Source organism: Stigmatopora nigra, chromosome 2, assembly GCF_051989575.1.
Source record: "Stigmatopora nigra isolate UIUO_SnigA chromosome 2, RoL_Snig_1.1, whole genome shotgun sequence".
In the NCBI taxonomy this organism is placed as follows: Eukaryota; Metazoa; Chordata; class Actinopteri; order Syngnathiformes; family Syngnathidae; genus Stigmatopora; species Stigmatopora nigra.
This window is the reverse complement of record NC_135509.1, coordinates 5465144-5482386: the sequence shown is the minus strand read 5'-3', so window position 1 is coordinate 5482386 and position 17243 is coordinate 5465144. Positions and strand designations below refer to the sequence as shown.

At 38.2% G+C, this 17243-nt stretch overlaps 1 protein-coding gene across 5 annotated transcripts in view; it reads left to right on the top strand.

Moving 5' to 3' along the window:
* The first annotated feature begins 1226 nt into the window (after positions 1-1226).
* tfap2d (transcription factor AP-2 delta (activating enhancer binding protein 2 delta)) overlaps positions 1227-17243 on the top strand; it is a 58311-nt gene continuing 42294 nt past the window's right edge. For 4 of the 5 annotated variants that reach the window (XM_077711668.1, XM_077711648.1, XM_077711639.1 and 1 more), the window contains exons 1-5: positions 1227-1362; positions 2001-2063; positions 8281-8525; positions 14474-14550; positions 14969-15148. The gene's annotated coding sequence lies outside the window, so the exon portion shown is untranslated. Of the gene's footprint in view, positions 1363-1385; positions 1590-2000; positions 2064-8280; positions 8526-14473; positions 14551-14968; positions 15149-17243 lie in introns of those variants that run through there. The other variant, XM_077711657.1, reaches the window with a different exon arrangement.

Genomic DNA, 17243 nt, shown 5'->3' with positions numbered 1-17243 from the left:
AGAAGCAACAGCAGCGGTGAAAACTGCACACGTGTGTGGGCCACTAAACCGATAAGATAGCACCGTCTCGCTCTCTTACACTCACACACACAAGCACACACACACACACACACACTTTCACGTACACACACATTCACATACATTCACACACACGTACCAGGATAATTAAGCAGAGCAGAAGCTCCCCCTGACGCGAGGCAGTCCTCATCTGCATTTTGGCCTCCGGCGCGCAGTTAGGAGCAATGCCTGATGGAGAGAGAGAGAAAGAGAGGGCAAGCAAGGGAGGTAAGTAGAGAGTGAGGGAGGGAGAGAGAAATAAAGAGAGAGGAGGGGTAAGGAGCCAATTAGCCAGATGGATGGATGAGTGACTGACAGCACTCTTGACACAGCATACACTGACATGCTGCTACTTTACGGCTAATCCACACACACACACACATAGTTGGGCAGTCTTGCTCATGTGGTATTGGTGTTCCTTCTTATTTCACACTCATGTCCTACCAGAAGGTCAAAATGTAGTAAGGGTTGAAGTCATTATAAACAGTTAAAATGTCAATGTTAGGGCAGGGGCTAGAAAAATAAATGACAGGGAAATCCTGCACAAAGTTTACATTTGGGATAATTCTGAGGTCTTTTAAATGGTTGAACTTGTGTTTTTTTAACAGGGCTTTATTGGATGTGGTTATTTAAAAAAATCTGTTGGCTCTTTTCGGCCAAAGGATTCACTAACAATGAAGAAAAAATGAATTTTCAGTATTTTATCACTGAACATGGCTTCTAAGCAGATGTTTAGACTTTAGATATCCACTGTAATAGTCTAATTTCAAATACATTCCCTTTTGATTACTGTATGACATCAATTTAAAAGTATGTATGCAGTATTTTTGTTGACAAAACACCACAAACACACCATTGATGTTTACAATTCAGAAATATAGATTTTGAAAGCAATAATCCATCCATTCATCATCTAAGAGGCAATCACAATACAATTTTAAATTGACTTATACATTAGTCAATTAAAAGGTAAAAAAGCACATATCCCCTTGTACTGTATGTATTTTTACACAGCCAAATTAATGAAAAACATTTTCCAAAATTGGATGTGGATTGGATTTTCACACTGAACTTAGACTCACAAAAACCGAGGACAAAAACAATGTCAAAAGGGTAAACAAAATTAGGTATCTTACAAAATGTTTAGCTCTTTTTCAGCATCAGTTTTTCTCAAGTGTGCTCAAGGATGACGTGAGGAAATGGCGGAAATGAGGACGGTAACACCTTCAAAATAAAATAGGAAACGACACCAGGTCCCCCGCGAAAGGACAAACCACACTACGACGTGGCCTGCGTGAAGAATAGGTAATCGATATTTTTAATCTCCCCCTGAATAGTTAAGTTTACAATGAGCCATGTAACCCTTTTTTTCTTTGTTTTTAAATGGAAGCTGAAGAATAGCCTTTGGGTGTGAGCCCGTAGAAATCCTAACTATATAGATCCTTAACGTGTATTTTTTTTTAGTCAAATCAAAGCCTATTGACTAGTACAACGTGTACGGAAAGTCATCGTAATATATTTTAGTAAGCTGGGTAAGTGTATGTAAACCTAATTTAAGTATATAGGGTTTTCCAAAATGACAGATGCCATACTTGCAAAAATGTTGTGTTATCAATTCTTACCTGAGTCGACTGTGTTAATAATATCTATACTTTATTTTGAAATCAATGTATTGATGTTCTAAGACGTTTTTACCCTGACAAAATGCATATTTCTTCTTGCAAGAACCTTACCTCTTTTTATTTGGGGGATCAACAGGTTCTATCTGTTAAAATAAAAAATAAAAAATTAAACTCACTCTCTTTCTTGCAAAAAAAAGTCAATCTACATTAGAAAGATCTCCTCTGGACACCAAAGCTTTGCAAATTCTTAAACTAAACTGACTTCATTTGTCTTCCCTTAACGTTGAATAAAACCCTCTGTTGTTTTCCTATTGATTTTAGGAACCAAATGACTAGTGATGGAGAGCAGTAGAAGACCAGAAGAAGAGGTGGAGGGCATTACAGGTATTGGCTATGGATGGAAGGGGGTGCCGGGTAATATCTAGTGAGCTTGTAGTGTGCACTTTAGACGCAGGGATGGAAGAAGTAAATCCTTTTCTTCATCATTACCTCCTCCCTGCCATTGACCTCACCTTAATTAGTCTCAGAGCAGCTCGCTCGGCCAGGAGTCTGCCTCATCCCTCCATCCACTTCTCTATCCTCTTCAAACCCCTTCCATCAACACCCCGTCCCTTTAACCGCCATGGCTTTCTTCTTCTGCTCTCTCGTTTTTTTTCTCCTCCAGCAATTCACACTCTTTCTCTTCTGTCTCTCGCCTTGTTCTTCATCTTTGTCTCGGTGGAAATTGACTGAAATACCAAACCCCGTAGCCTCACAATATCAACAGCTGTGCAGCTCAACACACACACCGCAAAAAAAGAATAAACAGTTGGTAAATACACACACACACTCATACACACATACAGTGGGAGAAATACGTGGCTGCTCCAGGCTTGGCAGCTATAAATACAGAGGGTAGTGATGAGGAGAAAACTCTTTTAAAAAGTTAAGTGGGGAAAAGAGCTGCACTGTGAGATTGACATCCCGACGTCTCAGCTCTCTAGAGGCTAAATTAGGAGATCTAGGTGCCACACAGGGTGCGCACAGGTTTTTGTGTGTATACGTGTGTGGGGGTGTGCGTGAGTGAGTGTGTGTGTGCACGTTACGTCTTCTCTCCATAGGCCTTTCACTGCTTCTCTGCAGTCAGCCATTGGGAGCCCATTCCGTGTCACTGTTTTCTCCTCGATAGCTGAATACTGATGGCCGCTGGGACTTGAATATGGTTGGAGATATACTACGGCATTGCAGTCCAGCAATTTTCTTTCCTTACACTTAACTGTTGTATTCCATAAAATAGGGGAAAGAACAAATGCAATTGCATTCCTTGATTTAAAATAGTTTAAGTACTATGAAACCAACCAGTTATTTAAACTATATATAATGACTGTTTAAATTTAAGAAGAGTAGCAGAATAGCAACACATAAATATAATTTAAACAATATAGAAAACCATAGAGTATAGTTATTTTATTAAAGCAATCTAGATCATATAAGTCCCCATATAATGGACAGAAAATATCCATCCCCTTGTATGATCTGGTTATGGATGTCAAAATAATCACTTCAGAATTTGGCCCGCAGGGGGTGCTGTGTGTACATGCAAGTAAATACGGATGTCACCTCTGGTCATGATGCTGCCATCATCATGATGAAGATGGAATTTGTCTATTTTTTCCCCGCTAGGTGGCGTTCAGACTATTTATGATTTAGGTACAAAGTGATTAAGTTTTCAAAACGGATTGCTTTTATTTAATTGACCTTTACATTTTAATGTATTTTTTGGTCATAAATAAAATAAAATGTTAACATTGGGAAAAATATAAATCCACCCTGGCAGAATGCTGTGGGTTAGTGCACTGTTCATAATATATAATGATTGTAACTATTTCAAGTTACAGTAGATTCGTTTTTTTTTACTATTTGACACACTGGATTATTTTATATTATAAGATAATTAAAGATTAAAATTCAGGCCAGAAAATGAACTTTAACAATCGATCTTGTACAAACTGCAGCGGATGGTAAATTTGATATCATAAACTTTCAGTATGTAGCTATTGTGTGTTAGTTGGTGGACTTTTGACTTTATCCCCTTTGTAGATATAGATAGATCATCAAATGTGTATTGGAAAATGCAGCCTCTCTACTCACACATGCACGCGCGCACATTCACATACACACTTGCAAAAGGAGAGCGCCTATTCAGACCATTCTTGCGTAAATCACTTGGCCTCGGGGCTCTCTTAACCCTTCCTCTTTGTGAGTGAGTGTTTGTGTCTCTTAGATGTTGCTTTTAAATCGCTAATGCTGGTGGACACTGCTACTGTTTGCTGTGTTGCTGCTGCATATCAACCAGTATCTTCGGGATATCCAAAGTAGAATCATAAGTCTTTCTGGGATGAAAATCCTCATTCAACAAACTATCATGCACCCACTGTACTCTTTGTGTACACCGTGCACTCATAGAATTCAAATAAGATAATGTTTGTTATACTGTTAAAGCACTTTGCAGTGATGTTCAAGTGCACAACATTACAGTGAGTTATTTATATTTAGGTGTGTGTGTGAATATGTTGTTTCTGGAGGCCGAAACCATGGTAATTGATAAATGTTTGAATTAATACGCCACTTAAAATTCCATCAAAATTGAGCATCGCTATTTTGGTAAAGGTAGTTATTTTAATGTTCAATTATGTTTTTCTAAATGCCTGCTTATGTAGACTGTTAAATTTTAAACCACGTTTGTGTTACACACTAATAATTTAAATAATCTTGGAAGATTTTATCCTGATTTATAACACACACACCAGTATAATTGTAATAATAATTATAATAATAAACTTGGGGTAATCAATTATAGTTAATGGCATCTTTCCTATAAAACTACTGTAGTACAAACACAGTGAATTCACATGAGGTTTGATTTTGTGTGAAATAAAACTACTATACCTGGTCATTTTTAGTTTTTTCAGGTAGAGGTTTGTAAGACGTATACTAAATATTGGAAAAAGTAATCCAAATAACATAAATACCTTTGTGCACTCACATAACAATATAACTCAAGCGCACCCAGCAAGTTGTCTGTGGTTTGCCGAACCCCTCTAATGGTCCTATTAGCAGCTTCAGTTAAAATGGCATTTCATCAGGCAGCTGACAAGTGAATTATCTACCCAATTTCCCTCTTTTCCCTCGCTCTCCCTCTGTCTGTCTGCCTAGGTCTCCCACTCTCCCCCCGGCTCAGTGACAGTAGCCCTAGGCCTGAGATAAAGAGGAGGCGCGCAACGCTCGGCACACTCACACACACCCGGTAGAACAGAAGTGACATCCTGTCAAAACAATAGTTTACTACCACAGGAACTTGAGTGTTCTGTCACACCGAGGCTTAACTTCAACTTTGGGACGTATAGAAATTGTTTTACAAATCGATCTCCACACGTGAGCAGGTGTTTTATTCAGGACAGTGTATATAAGTCCATGGATTGAGAGTAAAATTTTAGGGTAAAGTCAGAGGATTTTATGTGAGCATAAAAAAAAAACTCAGAGGACAGTTTAGATGCATAAGATATCCTCTGTAGTGCTCCATGGAGAAATTGCCATGGCAGACAAATCTTTTCCTTAGCTGCTCTGGCACACGCTCCACTGCTGTGCGCATGAAAGAAAGTTTTTCTTTTAGAAATCTGACTCACAAGAGAGGTTGGAGATTGCTGTATGAGACGCTAGGCTGGTGGTTTGCTCTCGTTCGGCCTTGTGAACTTACAATAAAAAGTCATATTTTTCTTGATTGTACTACAGACATACCCTATTCTCACAAATAGGGGTCTATAGTTCCTCATAAACAATAACAGTTCCAATGTAGCATGGAGGTACTATTTATCAAAATACTCAGCCCCTACAGATATGACACGATAACTCAAAAGCGGTATAAAGCACAGTTTCAACGCTGACCTCAAAAGAAATAGAAATTCCAACAACTAAAAGAACAATCTCAAATGTAGTGATAAAAAGATAGCATGCTGTACTAGAGGGAGGTTATAACAAGTGTGTCAAACTTTTCAAATGAACAAATTACATTTGGGACAAAGAGAAATAGATTTAGTTACCCAGGCTGGAGCAGCATTGAAATCTCAAGTATAATTTAACGCATAATTACTTTAAATGTGAGATGTTTGTGGACATGTTTGTGGACAACTGCACATGTCCCTTTTCATGATACCTTAACAGACCTAATACGGTATTTATTTTATTCATAATTTAACTCATTCAACCTTTATCACTTATGTGAAGGAAATGTTGTATTTGGTGATCATATCTACAAAAGGAATTGAAATATTCTACTATTATAGTAAGTCATTGCTGAGATGATTTTACAAGGTCCCCCATATTGGCCTAATCATGTTTCAAGTCCTATTATGAAACAAACAGTTCGGTATGCAAGCCGTTATTGAATGCATTTCTATCTGAACTTTGGTGCAGTCAATGGCTGTTCCCACAAAGTTGGAAGCATGCACATTGTCAAGCATCTTTTGAAACATGGCTGCCATCATTTTATAGTCCAACGGTGATTGATTCAACTTTATCTGCCCTATCTCATTACATACTCAATCATGACTTTTGAATTTGCGCACACTTGAGTGTCAAATCCCTTGAACATTGACCATAATCCCGGAAAGGTGAAAGGATGCAATTTGGCGGCTAGAACGGCTTGGCGATCAGATGGCAAAATTACACGTATCGATACAAAAAAATGAACACAAAAGAAAAATCAACACCCCCCCCCCCCCCCACACACACACACACACACACAAAGACACACATGGACAGACAGTAACAGGCATAGAGACAGACACATGGGTCCGTATATAATATATTCGTGTGTGCACGCTTGGGCCCAAATCCGATCCTTGTGTGTGTATGTGAGGAATTTGTTGTGTGTTACGAGTGTGTGTGCTACCTGGCCAGCAGTGGTAACAGGCTCTGAGGCCTTTAATGGGATTTAGCCCGAGGCTGTTTTATTAAGATGTCGGCTTTCCCTGCTGCCTGCGCAGCTGACACCATTCCCCACTGATACCCCACCCCAGTCCACCAGCTCCAACCGTCGTCCCTCACCCCCACCACGCAGCAACCTCCAACATCCCCCGCCCACCCCCGCCACATATCCTTCACCCCGCGCAAATCCCCTCAACCAACACCCCACTTGTGCAAACCCCTTTTTGGTGGCCTGCAAGGGGCAGTACATAATGATACACCATTGCCAAATACCTCACCTTACTACCCGCTCTTAATTCCTCACCCTGCCCGTATTTTAAAGTGGTAATCTATTAAAGACAAGTGGGCACAAACAAAGTTAAAAATTATATATAACAATCTGGGTAAAAACTAAATAAATGTACACTATAATGGAAGGGGAAAAACACAATAAAAATACAATGGCAGATCCTCATGTAATACTACTAGTTGCTCATCAGTTTAAAAAAATATTATGCGGTCATTCTAAATTATGTTTTGCTTGATTTCATCTGAAATTGTCATAATGATGGGTTATAATGTGGTGTATCGCTATATTTTAGAAAGGCCACTTTAATTTATAATATTGTAGCGACAAGCTTTTACGTGCGACACTGAGAATGTAAAAATAAAATACATAACACACTTATGACCAAAATTACATTAAATTCAATTAGCAACATCCATCAGAACTGGCCAGTATTATTATATTTACTCTGTAATTGCCTGGTATACCAAATGGTGTTTAGGATTATATTTACACTGATAAAAGAAAATTAAATACATAATCTAATGTGGGTAGTGACACGAAAATTACACAAAATGTAATTGGAATGTAGTATAAATTGTAATATTTGAAGATTTACTTATCAATTCTGAATACTTATCATATATATAACATATATATAATATTCACAAACCACAATGGTCAAGCCTTTTACATTCTCTGGCATTTCAATAATTTTCAACTCTTACACATGAACCTTCCATGGCCCTATTCTTTATTTTTTAATCTATTCTGATGCATTTTCTTCATTTTACCACCAAACTGATGCTAGTGGTTACATCTTCTAATCTACCTCTCTTGCCACTATTCGCTTCCTCTTGAAAACCCCTTATCGCTTTGCCTTAAACAGAGCCCACAGCAGTGACTCTGGACCTCTAGGCACTTCCCCTTGCTGTTGCCCCCCAGGTACTCACTTCCTGTGCCCCACACCCTTTAGCATCCACCTTAAGGTAACACAGACCCTGCAGGCACTGGTGCAACTCTAAGAACGGTGGCAGTGAGGACGAGGCTTGCCTTTGTAATTGCTTTTTTTTTTTTACATGTACTTCTACATGTATGTGTGTTCCTATATTTCTTTTGATGAACACAAATAATGATGATGAAGAAGTTGTGTAACATGTGGAATCATTCAACTTTCATTTTGCATATGAAGCATTTCTTTCCCGTGATAAATTGTATGCTCGTAGGGAGTTTTGCTGCACGGTGAAGTTTGAGCAGCGTGTATTTTGTAGCTCTACGTGCCTGTTAGTGTTGTGTCTTGTATTTACCAGTGTGTTTTTTTTCCCTTCCTCTGTCCTTGTCTTGAGTGCTTTTGCTGTTTTTCCCTGGCAGGCTTTTCTGATTGGCTGGCCCTGGGGAAAGGAGATATCATGTTTAGCCCCAAACCAACATGCATCCTTCATCCAACATCCACCGCCGCCACCACTGTGTGTCTGGCTGTGTATGTGTGCGAGAGAGCCACTGAGCAAGTGAAATAGCACAACAGAGAGTCAGAGGGAGGTCTGCGCGTTCAGGCGATCACACACTTTGCTCTTTCTGCTAAAGTGCTTCTCGTCTTCTTGGCCAAGGCTGATAAGGTATGACATCACAGCACTTTGTTTTATCTTTAAAATATGAGCAGGGAGCGCTTCAGTTCCCCTTAATGAGGTTAAGGTGCCCACACACTATACTTGAGTCTGTGTCCATGATGCCATCCTCCCCCAGTGTGGCGTGCAAATGGCATGCATAAGGGTATGGGCGTTTCTGGTTTACCGAACACACTCGCCATAGCCATGGTATTTCCTGTCCTGAAGCCATATATCAGACCTCATTGGCCACCACATCGATAAAAACAAACCCACTCCCAACACCACAATCCACCACTAAAGTATCACCTCACAAGGCTTTGAATGTTTTTGTAGATGTTCATAGTTCTCTCAGTTAAGTAAATACATCACTCAAGTCAAACACAATCCGACCCATATTTTGTTTTTTAATATAATTGTAATTTACTTCATGATTTTTTTGTTTTTATTGCTTAAACAGTCCCCATATTTGAAGATATGTATAGCAAGATGTCGATAGTAAACTACAGTGACTGGTAAAGATCAGATATGGGTGGGGTTTAACTGTCATAGCAAGATTCCAAGATTTATTATGAAATTTTTGCCATTCTGTGTCCAAATATTGTTTGAAATACTCCTGTTTTTTTCCATGTTCGCACATCTGCATGCAGTTAATTGATTTTCAAAAATTCTAATCCCAATATAAACATGTATGGGTCATGAGAGATTAAGCCCAAGTGAAAACATGTCTTGTCAAACAAAATTCATACGCCACAGTGGTCGATAAAAGATAAATCAACCTGTGATGATTAATCTGAGATTAGCTACAGATATGTGGCCCAAACAATCCTTGCTCCTAATCCTCTTGGGAAGCTTCTCGATATGTATGCCATGTTGCCAGACGTGACAGTAGCTGGCTTACCCGGCTGTGTTGTGAGATTAACTAGTGTTAGCCATCATTAGCCTTCACAAACCAACGCATCAGCAGGCTGCAATTAACCCGCTAATCCGGTTAATCCACTAATGGAGCTAATCTGACTGGATAGAGGGTTTTTATCAATAGGCTATGCTTGGAAGTATGCACACAGGATGCATTCATGCACACAATTGAGGTTTTAAACACACTAATATAAAGTTATTGCAACAGATGGATGGTTGATTATGTGTAATGTGTACATTGTTTAAATCATATGCATGGATGCATCAGATTTTCATAAAATGTTCCTACAGCTAAAAAATTGACAGCAATTTTTGCTTTAATATAGCCTACAAAATCTATGGAGGAGGAAATAAATGAGGAATTACAAAAAGAGAAAATGTAGATATTAAATGGTTAATAAGAGCTGAGAATAAATCAATTATACTCATCAAGCTTTCACCGCAGTTAATGTCAACAAACATGAAAAAATCATGTGCTTTTAGTGAGATCCTACTGTGCTGGATGTGTAGCTGATTTTTTTGTGTCTTTTTAATTAATTCTCAGAGGAGTTTTCAAATCACTTGTGACTTTCCTCTTTGCAGTGGGGGAAAACATGGGAAACTTTTGATTCAAAGAAATTCTACAAAGGATTGAAGAGCATACTGTAAATATTAATTTCTGTCTGCTAGTTGGTCACTTTTTTTTCTTTGCCTTTTTTTGGTTATTTGCCCTATGTGTTGTCTCGCTCAATGTTATTTCGGAGCTGTTGAAGAGGCAAAAAGTGGCACCGTTATTAGAGTTTCGTTTTAGAGAAATTGTGCCTTCAAACAATGACCTTGGCTACTCAACGTTAATGATGCTTGCTGGCCCAATGACAGCGTTCTTTTAATGTGTGTGTGCGCGCTGTGTCAGATAGTTAACTGGTGTATAAGTGCATGCAGGGGCATGTGAAAGTACCATAATCAGAGCTAGCTCTTTGAAGAAACCAACCCAGAAAGGGCTGCACTCTTGCTAGCTCATTAGCTGACCTGAGGACTGGCTGATTAAAGTGTTTTTGATGAAAATTTCAAGGATTTTTTCCCCCCAAAAGGATAGACATTTTAGTGAAGTGAGATAAATATTGCACTAGTCTTTTTTTTTTTTTTTTTTGTATGGAGTTAAAGTTGATGGAGAAAGTGGGAGGTCGTTTACTAAGAAAGCATCAAAGAGCTCTCTGAAGAGTACCGGATGAGATTGATATGCTATTTTTATTGGCGATGAAATATACAAATATATTTAATGGGAGGAGAGAGGAGCAGAATGTTTCCTTTCACTCTTCAAACACCCACGTGTCATCTCTGTCTGTATTTCTCATCTTCACACATGTGCATCAACTGATGAGCGCAACCTGCCTCTGTTGAAGTCAACAACTGCTTTGCTGTCGTGGAAGAGTAGTGCATACATGAGTGAAAATATGGGTAAATTGGTCTTCAGGAGAAACGAGTAGGACAGGTTGCATGATGCTGAAATTCCCATCTTAAAAGAAAGAAGACAAATACACATGCTCAAACAGCAAGCTCTTCTCAAGTTGAGAATATGTCATACCTTCACGTAAATTAAAACAAGTGATTTATTGCATAACACGGTGACAGTAAAGGAACGCAGGCTTTGTCTGTCATATTGGCCAAGAATAGGAATTTGTTAGAAATATTCCCTTTTTGTATTTGCATCCCAAACTGGAGGTGTGCACTTGTTGACACAATATGATTTTACTGAGAATAACAACAACTTGTTGGATTCAGTTGTGAATTTTGGATAAATCTGCTACTCGTGTGTAAACTTTTCAAAGTTTATTTTTAAATTAAAGTTGCCATTAAATTGCAACGATCATTTCAATATTTTTAGTCGTCATACAAGTGGGCAGAGTGCCCTTTATAAAAGGTTTATGTTTACTCTATGTCAAATTTTACTTTGTCGTTTGCTGAAGCGAAATAAGGGAATGTAGTTCCTCTGATGCGGAAGATTCAAAAAAAAAAATCGCACAATGGTGTAATGGTGCCCTTTAACCTCGTGGGGCCCCAACACAGTACATTATTTGCTTATGCTTCAACTGTTTATAGGCTTCAATTAAAGAAATCAACTGCGATATAGCACGTTGAATATTGATTAAATTGTTTCAGGAGGTTTTCGGGTTGCATTAGTTTCTGACTGCATAGAAAAGAAGGGATTTTGTTGTAAATTGTTCATGTTTGCGCATATGTGAATCTTAAACTGAGGTGTGTGTGTGACTTGTAGTAGTTTAGGCAGGTAGCACTGGGCCTCTCATAGTGAATTTGGACAGGACTGAAGTGTTCAAAGCTTGCAGGCCCACAGGCAACAAGTAACCCACCGATCAATGTATGTCTGTGTGTGTTTAAGATCGAACAAGGATGTTTAGTCTCTGTATGTGAGAATGTTTTTCTCTTGAAACGTGTGTTGATTTCCTTGTGCTTTTGCATACACTAGTCTGCTTTTATTTTTACAAACTTCACCCTCTGATTGCATCCCAACCTGGAACACATACACACTTGCACACTGATACACCTAATCAGCATTATCTCATCATTCACACCCCATACCAGCAACAGCTGTCCTAGGCTTTGACCCTGCTGTAAGTTATTCACACATACTGATCTCCAAAAACATCCAATAATTCATTATAAAAATGTTTCCTACTAATTGTGGAGCTGTAATTAATGAGCTAACCTTTGGAGAATGGTAGAGGAAGGTAGAGAAGGAAATTATTCATGTTATGTTTGCATCTATGAATATGCAAACGATAGTCTGTCCCTCCAAGGAGGCACATTAACATGCACCAACATCTCTATCAAAAGCATATTTACTGCACTTTATATTTATCATTTCTTCTGTCATTTTCTCCATCAGTGTGTTTAGCACAGTAATGATGGTTCGGGTCATAAAGGGTATCAGATCAATGCATATCATACAGTAGGTAATTATTATTCTTTTGGAATGTACCTCATATTTGTACTATATTTGATTTAGCATCAAACAGGAAAAATGGAGAATGCTGACTCAAATTTCTGTCATTTTCTACAGGTTTTATGGATAAAATGACATATATATATATGCTATTTCTGTTGGCGATCTACTGGACACATTGATTCATTGGGTTTGCTAAAGGAGAAGAGTGGCTTATTGAATAGATGAATAAAATAAGTCTGAATTTGTAGATTTATTTTATCAATAAGCCGTAATGAGCATTCATTTGAGGGTGCTGGTGGCAAATTAGATATGTGGTATGTTAGGAATGTCTCTACATTCTTCCAGGAGTAGGAAGAATGCTACATTGACCCACTGCCAGCAAATTCCAACTCTAATTCATCAATTACATATAACTCTGCACACCTCAGTGACCATGACTTTTCCTCCACTGGCTTTATTTCACTGATCAATACCTTAACAATGACCAAGTTTTGCCTAATCCTAACTTTAATACACACAAACCTTCATCTTTAATTGACTTTCATGCTGGCCACATTGTTTTATAATGTAATTGAACATGATTTAATGTAAGTTTTTCCCCAGCTTTTGTTTAAATAACAAAATGCACACACATAGTAGCCATTGTCAAAGAAGGGTCTCTCCCAAGTGGCCCCTATTAAGTTTTCATACATGCCTTTGGGGCAAAACACTTATGGCTTAACCATCTTTTTTTCCAGTGGAATTTAAAGAGATGAAAGTCTGAGCTTTTTTGAATGCTTAACTCTCTACATATTGTGCACTTCTATAATATACTGTGTATTCTTTGGAATTATTTTTTAGTGCATCATTCTTTTTTCCATAACTATTCAGTTAATATTGAGGCTTATATAAACAGACGAAATGTTATCAATGATTTTTAAATGCACTGTTATTCTTGTTTTAAAATTTCGCTGATTTTAGGTTATCATTCTTACACAAAATAGTCTGAAACATTACCATTGCTTTCATATTGTAGTTTATTAAAGTGTCCCATAAAAAAAAAACATAATATAAAGACTGAAAATGTAAAGACTGGCATACATGAATAAAATAAAATAAATCCATTATTTTTTGGCTATTCGCTGCACTTTTACAAAGTAGTTTTAGGGGAGATGGAGCCTATATCAGTGTGGACTAACCTTGACTTTAACCTGTTTTTTATTTTAACTGAAAAAAATACCCACAAAAAAAACAAAAACAAAATCCAAACACTGGGGAAAGCAGGCAAATCTCACATGTCCAAACTAAACTGTCAAACAGATTTCTTAAATAATGACAGATTTCATCTAATATGATTAAAGTCGAACTAAATATTATTATTTCAAATGGGATAAATATTTTTTTTTTTAACAATCTGCTAATGACAGCCAAACATTTAATGATTAATAAAGGAATGCTTCTTTTGGATTTGGAACAAGAAGAGACATTTCACCCGTAGAGCTCGTCACCAGGAATCTGACAGTGGTACGTTGAAGGTTGACAAGGCCGAGTTTCGAGGGTCCATCCGGCTGTAACACATCTGTCAGTTGTGGGAAACCTTCCCGAGCCCATAGCGTGTTTTGGAATCCAGTCAGACATGCGAGACTGACAACGTAGACACACAAGTGCAACCTCACATCAATCAAATGTTGCTTGATGATGATAAAAACAGGCCAGTATCTGTCAGCCTGATGATGTTTTTAATTCGAGCTGTCCAAATTGAGCAAAGACACTTATTATTACAATGCCTTTTAGTTGTGTTATTGTTTTAAATTGCAGTTTCAATAGCTTTCAATCAGTTGAAGAACGGATATGTCAGATAGTATCGCCATTCTTTTGCTTTCACTTTTATTGTTGACATTTCCTAACATTTCCTATGGAGTTAATTGTAGTCTATAATCCGTAACAATATAGAATAGAAAGGTGAAATTTATCTCAGAAAACCTTATATTCTAGTAGTAGTTTGAGGCGGAATCTTTTGTGACATCATGATAATTTGTAACATGGTTTTCTGTGTAAGTACTCAACTATTTTCCAGTTTTATTGGACAATTATTAACCTCTTCCTTTATTTTTTCTAGGTTAAAGAAATTTAAGAGCCTTGTTGTTGAACTGGATTAACATTTAACAAGGCATCTTTTGTAAAGGTGGTCAATGGGTAAGTTGCTTTATTTAATTTTGTGTTTATAGTAACTTTGTATGAGTGCAAACATTGCCAGTACATATCTGAACGGATAATATATAAAGCAGAGTAACTGTGGATAATGCATTCTTCTAGAAAAAAATAAATGTTTTGGAATTTGAACAAACTTTTGATCAAACCCAAACCTAATTGTGTCCAAGCTTCCACATTTATGGTCCATATGCCTCATTTTAACTGTGTGTGTACTCATGTTTGGTTGCTTGTTGTTTGTCGGTATTCATTTTATTTCAACTTTGGTCTGTTGTCCTGCACAGTATCTTAAAGATCAAATCAATTTGTCAATCTCCAAACACTGGACTCTTTAAAAAGAGTACATAAAAACTTTTTGAGGAAAAAAAATGTACTTCAAACTAATCTAATTGTTTGCCTGCAGCCTTCACCCGGCTTATTCATGCCTCAGTCACCATTGGAAGCTACCAACTGGCCAATCACAGCCAAGCGAGGGAGAGAGGAAACCAGCGACAGAGTGAGAGGACACAATACGCCTTGGCAGCTTTAAGCAGGTGACAGAGAGTTGTGGTGACACACACTCTTCCACACCAACAGTGGGAAGGTAAAGCACACACACACACACACACACACACACACACACACACACACACACACACACACACACACACACACACACACAAGTGTGCACGTACACTACAACACTGTACACAAAAAAACACACTGGAATACTAAGACACACTTATACATGAACAGTGACATAGACGCATAGTGACAGGGCCTCTACTCTGGCTGGGAGTGGCAGATCTGAAGGCCCCCAGGCGAAAATGCAGTTACTCGGGTTTAAAAAAAATGCAGACTATCCTCCCACAACCACTACCCTCACTCATTGCTACTCTTTGACTGCCTCAATTCTCCCTCCCCCACACCTTTCCCTTGCAAACCCCGCCCTGTCAATGTTAAATGCGTGTGCATGGCTTCTGTCAGGAAGATGCTAAATGGCTGAAGCTTTCTGCCTCTGAGGTTGCATGTGTCTGGTGTCAACTGTAGTTTTGTAGCCCGTGTGTGCATTTGTGTGCATGTTGCGCGTGCACTGATGGGGCTGGTAGAAGGCCTGAGGCAAGCGTCCCCAATGCTCGCTGGAGGGAAGTCAATAATCATTAGTTTTCCAGGTGAGAGGTGCTCAGAGCGTAAACTATTGAGCTTTTTATACCTTTCATGTCCGATTGCCCATGGCCCCCCGATCATGCGTCAATGTAATTTTATAGCTATACAGTTTTTATTCATAGACCTGATGACTACCCCATCTGTCACTGTATTTTTTTCTATATTTTTTCTATATTTAGGATACCCTCATTTTAATGATCCTAAGGAAAGATATACTACGTTCAATTGCTTGACTCTTAAATCTTAATTTTCAATTGTTCAAATCTGTGACCCCAACAGGTAATTTTCTGCAAAAATCACTCTGTCCCTGTAAACAAAGCAAGAGCTGTGAATTAAAATAAACCAAGCTATATTTAATTGTGATAGAACTTGGCCTCAACTCATGCACTCAGTTTGATATAACCTATACATTATATTAGAAATAACAATTTGGAACATAATGCTTCCAGCTTTTTAACCTTCATAAAAGCATTCCCAAAAGCTACAATTGCCATCAATTTAAAGCTATACTGAAATTAATTCACAAGGTCCCACATTACACTTCATTCTCATGTGAATATAAATGTATACAATGGAGAGGTCCAAAAGGGGTGATGAATCTTTTAGTCAATATCAATCAGACTTATAACTCTGGACAGTCCAAGTACATTTTTCTCATATTAAACAACAGGTTAGCGGCCTGTGCATGCCTCTATTACTCACAATACTTCCTCGTGGCAGCCTCAAGGCTCCCTGGCTCTGCACCCTGAGGCTACTGTTGCGTCCAAACCTGAGTAAACTAGCCGCTGGAAAGCTACTGATTTCGAACAAAGAGTGCTGATTTGATAAGAAATTCCGCAGGCTATTGATTGATTCTTTATTTGGGTGGGACCGCTTCAAAAGTCACATGATATCCTCGTAAAAGAGTGATGGGTAAATCAAAAAGATTCATTCTCAGAACTGACAGGTTGATTTTAATAAAATAATTAAAGTATACCACCTATATGAGATTACAGAATCTTGCTGACTCTACCTTGTAATTTATTCCCCCCTCATTTAAAGGTGTACTTTAAAATTACATTCATTTTAATATTATTTGATTTGTCATGAACTACTTTTACCTTCCATGATTATACATTTACTCAGCAGGTGAGTCTTTTTGACCACAGGCTAAAAGATAGATGTTTTCCTTGGCAATGCAAATTTTATAATCCATAAGGAAACATCTTGCATGATCTACTGCTACCTTGATTATTCCCTAGTGTTTATTTGGTTTAATTTATCACTCTTGACAGTGTATTGCAACAAAATATAGTGATTTTTTTTATTGTAGCTGTGGATGATTCCCGACCTCTATGTGTGACTTGTGGGTGGGCTCTATGTGACTGGGTGTCCATGAGAGTATGAGACTGATAAGTCCAGGTTTTAATGTGGTACGGTCGACATAGCCTCGGGTCATGCAACAGGCCTATTGTGGGAGGCAGGGAGAGAGAGAGGATGAAGTGAAACTGAAATGTGTGTCTGTGTGTTCTGAAAGTGTGTGTCTGCGTGTA